We start from the raw sequence: 10,157 nt of genomic DNA, 5'->3' as shown, positions 1-10,157 counted from the left end.
GGAACGTTTTCACTGAGAGGATGGGAAGTAGCCACTGACAACGGTGACACCCTACATAGAGCTTGCCATGGAAGGAGCCTTGCGTGTGTTGAAGGATTTCAAGGAAGAGTTGAAGTCAAAGGACAAAGCATCTCCAAAACTCCAACATATTCCCCATTACTGCACAACAAGTAACGCTATTATTCTCGTTTATCTTTCCAATCAAATCTAATAATTCCAACTTATAATTTTAAATACTTTGACTTCTTACAATTAAATCCAAATAACCTTGTTGACATCCTAACTAAGATTAATAAAATAAATATTGATTGCTTCAAACCAATAATCTCCGTGGGATCGACCCTTACTCACGTAAGGTATTACTTGGACGACCCAGTGCACTTGCTGGTTAGTTGTGCGAATCACAAATTCGTGCACCAAGGGCAAAAAGGGGTTTTGAAGTCAAGAAATGAAAGATTAAAGGAACTAAGAAATAAAAGAACTAAGAGATGATCAAAATTGGGAGTTAATGCAATCAAAAGGGAAACAAGATCAAAACTTAGTGAAAATGCTAAAATGCATAAAAGAGCCTTGACTTGGGAATGATGATCCAAGGAATCCTATCATCATCATAACCACAACTATGGTAATTGTAATGAGTCAATCTTGCTTAGTTAACCCCTAACATCGAGGAGTAGGTCAAGCAAGCATAATTGACATTGATCCATAAGTCCTAGCTAACTTACCAAATTAATTGGTAAAAAGCTAGCTTCAATAGAAGCAAGAGTCAACTAACTACCCAAGAATTACCACTAAATGTCGGATATTATGACTCTAGTATCCTAGGAACTCAAATCCCAAGCCAAGGTGTGAAAATCTACTCAAAATCCATAATTGGCATTTTCACAAACACCTTATGGGCATAAAACCAAAACATGAGAAATTGTAAAGAAAAATGAAAACTATAACTAACTATTCACAATACCAACTATAAACAAGTAGTCAAGCATATATAAACCATAAACACTAAATTCATCAATCAAAACTTCAAGATACTAAAATTGGAAATATGAACAAAGTAATTTGAACCAAAAGAAAATGAAAGTAAAGATGATGTAATTAAAGAGAAATTAAGAGTACTTACAATTAAAGAAGCAAAATCCAAGATGAAAACTTGACTATAAAATGCTACAATGGAAATGGAAATGGAAAATGAGATAAAACCCTAAGAGAGCATTCTAACTACACTACTCATACTCCTAAAATTATGTTCTAAGTCATAATGGAAGCTAAAAACCTAATAATAACTCTTCTTCTCATATGTCTTCAATTCCCCTTGATATAACACTTTTCATTCAGTATAAAGCCTTCCAAAACTGAGCCAAAGGCCTCCAAAAATGTGGATCATGTGTTTCATTAATGAAACCACGTAAAGGGACCTGTGCGTACGCATAGATGTGTGCGTACGCACACTTTGCTGGTTTGACTCTTGTGCATACACACAGGTCGTTGTGCGCACGCACACGTCAATGTGTGCTTCTCCTTTGTTTTCTTCATGTATTCTCCCTTGTACATGCTTTCTTCCACTTTTGTCCAACCAATCTTGCCTAATTGACCTGAAATCACTCGCAAAACATATCACGGCATCGAATGGCATAAAAGTGGAATTAAAAATCACTAATTTAAGCACAAAAATACATGTTTTCACATTTAGGATCAAATTAGGGAGAAATCACAAAAGTATGCTATTTTGGTGAATAAGTGTGAGTTTATGAGATGAAATCCACTCGAATCAAGTCAAAATATCTCATCAAATATTGACTCATCATCCACCGAAAAAGTTAAATCCTCCACAACCAAAACTATGCTTTTATCGGCCAACATAAAGCTAGCTCTAGACCACTTCAACGGTGCCAAATTCAACTTCTCATAAATTGAGAGTGGCATGATGTTCACACACATACAATCTATAATTTGCATCCCACCAATCACACAAGGTACCAAACAAGGACCGAGATCACTATATTTTTCTGGAATACCTTCCATGATAGAAAAAATAGAACTACCCGACATACTCATCCTTAGCTCACTAATTTTCTCTTTATGAGTGTACACATCCTTAAGGAATTTAACATATTTTGAAACTTGTTGGATGGTATCAAAAAGTGGAACGGTTACCTCAACCTTCTTGAAGATTTGCACCACATTGAGATTAACCTCTTCATGCATCTTAGTCTTCTTGGCTACCGTTGGAAAAGGTATAGGGATGGGCTCTTCTAGGGGATTCTTCCATTTCGGTTCCTTAGACTTCAATTGATCCTCCTCTCCTTTTGCAATATCTCCCTTTTTGTTCTCATCCAAGTCCACCTCCTCATCAACTTCTTTATCATGGACATCCACCGTCACAATTGTAGACTTAGGGTCAATCTTCTCAAGTGTTATATCCCTCCTTAGGGTGATTGTATTGATGCTACACTTGGAGTTTGGTTGAGGTCAAGAAAGTAGACCACTAGAGGTAGATAGTTGGGAGGTATTATGATTATTGTTAGATGGTGGTAGTGTCAAACGGGACAAGGCCTCGGCTATGGTTACCATATAGGTATCTTGCTTCTTTTGAAACTCCCATTGCTCTTAGATAAAGGCACAAAGTGTGTCATCCACTTGGGGTTGGTTAGAGGAAGAGGTTTGGTTATTTTAGTAGAAGGTTGGTCTAGTGTGTGGTGGTTGGTATCTTAATTGAGGTGGGGATTAATATGGTGGTTGATGATGTGACTGTTAGTTTGATTGTGAGTGGGGTGGTCTTTGTGGTTGGTATGGTTGTTGGTGGGATTGTGGTGGTTGGTAGAATTAAGGTTGTTGATTTTGAGATGATTACTGGTAGTAAGCTTGTTGGGATTGAAAATGGTGATTTTGAGAGGGTTGTTGCCATCTTTGGTTAGAGTTATCTCTCCACCCTTGACCTTGATTTCCTCCATATTAATATGATCCTTGATTACTTTGATGGAAGGTTGACCTTTGTGTATAAGGGTTAGCTACCGCCAATATATTATCCTATTGAATTTGTGGGCATTCATCGGTGTAATGGCTACTACAAACACAAATGCTACATAGTCTAGAAGGTCCTTTAATTCGAGGTGATTGAGGTTGAGTTAAGAGCATTGGTGGAAATTATTGACTTTGATGAATTTGTCTCAACAAAATGGTCATTTCACCAAGTGTCTTAGTTAAGATAGCATCACAGAAGGAGAAACCTCACTAATAGACTTTGGTTGGGGATTTCTCATCCTCAAGTGTTGTGTTGAATTCGCTAAATCCAAGATGACTTTCCATGCTTCTTCCGCAGTTTTATGCTTATTTAGAGATCCTCCACTTGAGGCGTCAATTAGAAGCTTGTTTTGTAGAACTAAGCCTTGACAAAAATAACTTATGAGCACCAAATCATCAATGCGATGATGAGGGCAAAACTCAAGCAACTTCTCAAAATGTTTCCAATATTCATAAAGTGTCTCTCCATCTTTTTGCATAATACAAGAAATCTTTTTCCTCAAATAGTCCGTCTTTTGAGGTGTAAAGAACTTCTCTAGGAACTTCTTCCTTAACAAATCCCAGTTGGTTATCACCTCATCTGGTTGAGTATAAAACCACTCCTTTGCTTTTTCCTCTAAAGAGAAAGGAAAAGCAAAAACTTTCACAGCTATCTCATCCGATCCATGTCTCCTTGCAGTTGAGCACGCTACTTGAAAGTCCTTCAAATGTTTAAGCGGATCTTCACCCGGCAACCCATGATACTTAGGAAGTAAGTTGATTAACCTAGTCTTAAGTTCAAAATTTGCATCCAAATCTGGGTAACGAATTTGTAGCGGTTGCAAAGTGATATTTAGAGCTCCCGCTTCCTTAAGAGTGACTCTCCGTGGTGTCACCGTGCTTCCATCACCTAAATCACTCACAAAAACTTCAGAACTTCCAATAGAAGAATACAAGGTTCCCTCGTTAAATGAAGAATGAGAATCACGGTTAGAGAGCAACGGTGAATCGGGTTGCTCGTCAAGAGAATTCGATTCACTATGCGCAAATCCTAACCGGCACTGAGCTTGCCTAGTATGAGTTAAAGTTCTTTTTATCTCAGGATTAAATGGGGCCAAGCTCGGGTCTGAAAGCGATTGTGTCATTCAACTGGGGAATCATAGAAATCATGCAACTATTAAATACCAAAGCAAGAGTAATTAAAGAAATAAACTAACAACTAACAACTAACAATAACTACCAAAACTAAAAACACTAGCTACCAAGTAGTGTCAACTAACAAGCAAGAAGAAGCTATTCACAATATTCACATATTCATAACAACAAAAAATATGACACCCAATTGCATAGTCCCCAGCAATGGTGTCAAAAACTTGATGCTCGCCGGATCGTCCATTAGGAATTCTTTCACCTAATTGAAAAGAGTAGAATGCATTGCGAGTATAGCTCCCAACCGACAAAACAGCGTGGATCAAAGTTTAGAAGAATAATGTCACAATTCAAATCAATAAAAATTGGGAGTTTTACTTTCCGGGTCATTTTTCACTAGCAATCAAGTGTCCAAGTTTGGTTGTGAATTCGGGGTTCTCAAGCATAAAATGGAAATTAAAGGAATTAAAAATTAAATGAACTAAAGCAATAAAATAACAAAGAGTCAAAAGTAGCAAACAAGCAAGACAATAAACTAAACAAGCATGAATAAGAATAATTACTAAGTTATTACTAAATCAAAAGATAATTAATGCAAATTAAAGAGGATTGGAGCAATAAGTCAACGAGGATGTAATTCAAGGCATGAAAGAGCCTTAACTTGGAGTTGAGAGTTAAGGAATTATATCCTTGTCATAACCACAACCATGACAATTACAATGAGTTAATCCCACTTAATTAATCCCTAAACAATGGAAAAAGTCAAGTAAGCATAATTGGTCTTAATTCACAAATCCTAGCTAACTTACTAATTAAACTTAGTAAAAAACTAGCATTAGTGGAAACAAGAGCAACTAACAACCCAAAATTACCACTTAATGTTAAACATTAATGACTCTAGGATCTGAGTTACTTAGACCCCAAGTCAAGGAGTGAAAATCTACTCCATATTCATAATGGATATTTCCACAAACACTTGGTGGGTATAATAACAAAACATAGTAAATTTCAAAAGATATTTGAAATTATGACAAATCAATGTAAACAATGAACAATAGCAACTCAATCAAGCATATATAAACCTTAAAACATCAAATTCGTCAACAAAAAACTCAAAAATTCAAAAGTAATTAAACTAACAAGGTAACTTCTATTATAAGAATGTATGAGTAAATATAGTATAATTGAAGAAAAAATTAAAGACTACTTACAATAGAAACAAGCTAGAATCCAAGATTAAGACGTAAAATAGCAAACTCTACTAAGAACCCTAATGAAAATTGAGAGTGTTTTCCTAAAACAACTAACTAAAAACCTAATAGGACTTGTTAATTTGATCTATTTATGTATTGGTATGTTGTCCACCTTTGATAGAGTTCAATACTTTTTAGGTTTGGGCCAAAGAGGCCCCCCAAAAATGTGAAACACGTGATATTTTAATTGAGACACGCATTCGTACTTGTGCATACGCACAGGCATGTGTGCGTATGCACACTTGGTGAAACTCCTCTTGTGCGTACGCATAGGAAGGTGTGCGTACGTACACACCAGTGTGTTGCTTTTCTTTGTTTTTTCATGTAATCTTCCACTTTGCATGTTTTTCTTCCACTTCTCTAAAGCCATCCTTGCCTATTAGTCCTAAAACCACTCAAAAAATATATCACGACATCGAGTGGAATACAAGTGGAATTAAATTGACAATTTAAAGCACAAAAAAGTATGTTTTCAATCATTAGGTGTAATTTAGAGAATATTCACAAAAGCATGCTATTCAAATGAATAGATGCAAGTTTATGTGATGAAATCTTCTCAATTCAAGCAAAAATTATCATAAAATGTAGACTCAACACATGCCTATCAGAAACTCCAAAAAGGTGATGAGTTCAAAAATCAGTTTTTCACACCAAACTTCAAAAGCGCATAACTTTTTTGTTAAAAATCCTTTTCAGTTCGTTCTTTGAACATCATAAACTTCAGAAACCCAATTGTAATTTAAAATAAGTTTTACAAGATTTAGAATTCCGAAAGCCAAGTTATGGCCTACCGAAGTTGGTCCAAAAATCAATTTTTTTTCAAAAATACAAAACCTCCAATTTTTCAAAATCCTCAATTCAAAACCAATTGTTTCATAATGAAAATAGCCCCAAAAAGTTCCTAAATCATGTCCACATAATTTTCAATCACCCCATGGTGCACGAATTTGCAATCCGTACAACTAACCAGCAAGTGCACTGGGTCGTCCAAGTATACCTTACGCGAGTAAGGGTCGATCCCACGGAGATTATTGGTTTGAAGCAAGCTATGTTTATTTTATTAATCTTAGTCAGGATAACAATAAGGTTATTTGGATTTAATTGTAAGAAGTAAAAGTGTTTGGAATAAGGAATTGTTACTTTATTAATGGAGAATATGTTGGAGTTTTGGAGATGTTTTGTCCTCTGAATTTCTGCAATGTAATATTCAACTCAATTGTTTGTAAAGTTCCATCCATGGCAAGCTGTATGTAGGGTGTCACCATTGTCAGTGGCCACTTCTCATCCTCTCAGTGAAAACGGTCCAGATGCTCTGTCACAGCACGGCTAATCAGCTGTTGGTTCTCGATCATGTTGGAATAGGATCCATTGATCCTTTTGCGTTTGTCATCACGCCCAGCAATCACGAGTTTGAAGCTCGTCACAGCCATTCAATCCTTGAATCCTACTCAGAATACCACAGACAAGGTTTAGACTTTCCGGATCCTCAAGAGTGGCCGCCATCAGTTCTAGCTTATACCACGAAGATTCTGATTAAGGAAGCTAAGAGATGCTCATTCAATCTGATGTAGAACGGAGGTGGTTGTCAGACACACGTTCATGGATTGAAGAAGGTGATGAGTGTCACGGATCATCACCTCCTTCACAATTAAGCGCGAATGAACATCTTAGATAGGAACAAGCGTGTTTAAATGAAAAACAAAGATCCAAAATAAGTCTCTAAAAGTTGTTTAAATAGTAAACTAGTAACCTAGGTTTACAGAAAATGAGTAAACTATGATAGATAGCGCAGAAATCCACTTCTGGGGCCCACTTGGTGTGTGCTGGGGCTGAGACTTAAGCTTCTCACGTGTCTGGGCTGTTTTGGGCATTCAACGCCAGGTTGTAACCTGTTTCTGGCGCTGAACTCCAACTTGTAACTTGTTTCTGGCGCTGGACGCCAGACAGCAGCATGATACTGGCGTTGAACGCCAGTTTACGTCATCTATCTTCGCGCAAAATATAGACTATTATATATTTCTGGAAAGCCCTGGATGTCTACTTTCCAACGCCGTTGAGAGAGCGCCAATTGGACTCCTATAGCTCCAAAAAATCCATTCCGAGTGCAGGGAGGTCAGGATCCAACAGCATCAGCAGTCCTTTTTCAGCCTAACTCCGATTTTTGCTCAGCTCCCTCAATTTCAGCCAGAAAATACCTGAAATCACAGAAAAACACACAAACTCATAGTAAAGTCCAGAAATATGATTTTGCCTAAAAACTAATAATAATTTACTAAAAACTAATTAAAATATGCTAAAATCTACATGAAATTACCCCCAAAAAGTGTATAAAATATCCGCTCATCACAACACCAAACTTAAACTGTTGCTTGTCCTCAAGCAACTAGATAAATAAAATAGGATGAAAAGAAATTAAGAAGTAATAATATCTTGGAGTTTTAAATGGAGCTCAGATTCTTATTAAATGAGCGGGGCTTGTAGCTTTTTGTTTCTGAATAGTTTTGGCATCTCCCTCTATCCTTTGAAATTCAGAATGATTGGCATCCATAGGAACTCAGAATTCAGATAGTATTATTGATTCTCCTAGTGTAGTATGTTGATTCTCGAACACAGTTACTTTGAGTCTTGGCCGTGGCCCTAAGCACTTTGTTTTCCAGTATTACCACCAGATACATAAATGCCACAGACACATGACTGGGTGAACCTTTTCAGATTGTGACTCAGCTTTGCTACAGTCCCCAGTTAGAGGTGTCCAGAGCTCTTAAGCACACTCTTTTTGCTTTGGATCACGACTTTAACCACTCAGTCTCAAGTTTTTCACTTGGACCTGCATGCCACAAGCACATGGTTAGGGACTGCTTGATTTAGCCGCTTAGGCCTGGAATTACTTCCTTGGACCCTCCTATCCACTGATGCTCAAAGTCTTGTATCCTTTTCACCCTTGCCTTTTGGTTTTAAGGGCTATTGGCTTTTGTTCCTTTTCTTGATCCAATGATTCCTTGTAATTTTTTTTTTCACTGCTTTTTCTTGCTTCAAGAATCAAATTCATGATTTTTCAGATCATCAATAATATTTTTTGTGTTCCTCATTCTTTCAGGAGCCAACATTCGTAAAATTCAGGATAAAATATGCACTGTTCAAGTATTCATTCAGAGAACAAAAAGTATTGCCACCATATATAACTAATTCTAATTTTTTATTATTATTAAGAACTCGAAAAATATAAATTACTTCTTTATTCTAAAAATCTACTATTTTATTCATGTCTGATGATGATGAGAAAAATAAATTATAACTTAATTGGAAATAAAACAAGAATAGATATGCTAATTACTACTACTACTACTACTGTATAACTTCTAAGGTAAATTTCTAAAATAACACTATCACAGAGTTAAAGCTAAAATTAGAACTCAACAACCTGTGTTTTGGAAAGTGGATGTTCCTTTGATCTGTGGGGTGCTTGGTCCTTCAAGGATTAATTTCTGGCGCTTCAGCTCCCTTAAATCACGCCCTTGCTCTTCTTGTTCCTTAAGCAGTTTGCAAAGCATGCTACTTTGATTGTTCTGTTCTTCCTTTATTTGGTTCATAGCTTCTTGCAATTTGGAAATAGATGCCTCAAGATGTTCCCAATATTCGAATTGAGGAAGTTCTGGGGGGACTTCTTGTGCTCTCCTCTTGATTGGATCATCCTGCAGCTGTTGTCTTTTCATTGATATTTTAGTGATTGGCCTCTCAACTGAAATATATTCTGTTATTCCCATCTTCACTCTGGCATCTCTGCAGAGCATAGAAATTAAGCTTGGATAGGCCAATCTGGCGTCCTTGGAATTCTTGTTTGCTATTTTGTATAGTTCACACGAGATCAGTGGTTGGACTTTTACTTCTTTTCCCAACATGATGCAGTGAATCATCACTGCTCTTTTAACAGTAACTTCAGAATGGTTGCTGGTGGGAAATATGGAACGCCCAATGAAATCCAGCCAGCCTCTGGTAGCTGGTTTGAGATCTTCTCTTTTGAGTTGACTTGGGATGCCAGTTGTGCTGGTGGTCCACCTGGCTTCAGGGATGCATATATCCTCTAGAATCTTGTCCAGGCCTTTGTTTACCCTCATCATTCTCCTATTAAAGGAGTCTGGGTCATCCTTCAGTTGAGGAAGCTTAAAGATCTCTCTGATTTTGTCAGGATGAGTGTGAACAATCTTTCATCTAACTAAGGTCCGATGATCATAGAGGGCAGCTCCAATTATTCTTTGTCTGTCTGTCTGCCATAGATTTGCATAGAACTCCTGAACCATATTCCTTCCCACTTTCATTTCAGGATTAGCTAGGATTTCCCAGTTCCTGTTTTGAATTTATTCTTGGATCTCTGGATATTCATCTTCTTTCAGATGGAACATGACTTCCGAGATCACTGATCTTAGACTCATTATTTTGTAGTAATGGTCTGAATGTTCTTTAGTTAAGAACTTCCCTTGATTCCAAAGTGGTTTTGGAATATTCTCTTTCTTACCTCTTGGGTTGGGTTGTTTTCCTTTAGGGGCCATGATCAAAGTGATTATGTTTTTGTGATCACGGATAAGCACACCAAACTTAGAGGTTTGCTTGTCCTCAAGCAAAAGAAAAGAAAGAAGAGGGATAGAAGGAGAGCAGGTGTGGAATGGTGGATGAGGAGAGGGGTGCCGAAAGTGGATTTAAAGGGAGGGGGTGGGTTTTCGAAAATGAGAAAGGATATAGGATAAAAGATATGAT

The 10,157-nt window shown here is 37.1% G+C and overlaps 1 non-coding gene across 1 annotated transcript; it reads left to right on the top strand.

The window, feature by feature from the left end:
* Positions 1 to 3,423: 3,423 nt before the first annotated feature.
* Positions 3,424 to 3,529, top strand: LOC127747239 (small nucleolar RNA R71). Its single transcript, XR_008009041.1, has one exon. It is a non-coding gene; the product is annotated as a small nucleolar RNA R71 (small nucleolar RNA).
* Positions 3,530 to 10,157: the final 6,628 nt, after the last annotated feature.

The sequence above is a fragment of the Arachis duranensis genome, chromosome 4 (genome assembly GCF_000817695.3).
Source record: "Arachis duranensis cultivar V14167 chromosome 4, aradu.V14167.gnm2.J7QH, whole genome shotgun sequence".
NCBI lineage: Eukaryota > Viridiplantae > Streptophyta > Magnoliopsida > Fabales > Fabaceae > Arachis > Arachis duranensis.
This window is presented reverse-complemented; position numbering and strand designations above follow the sequence as displayed.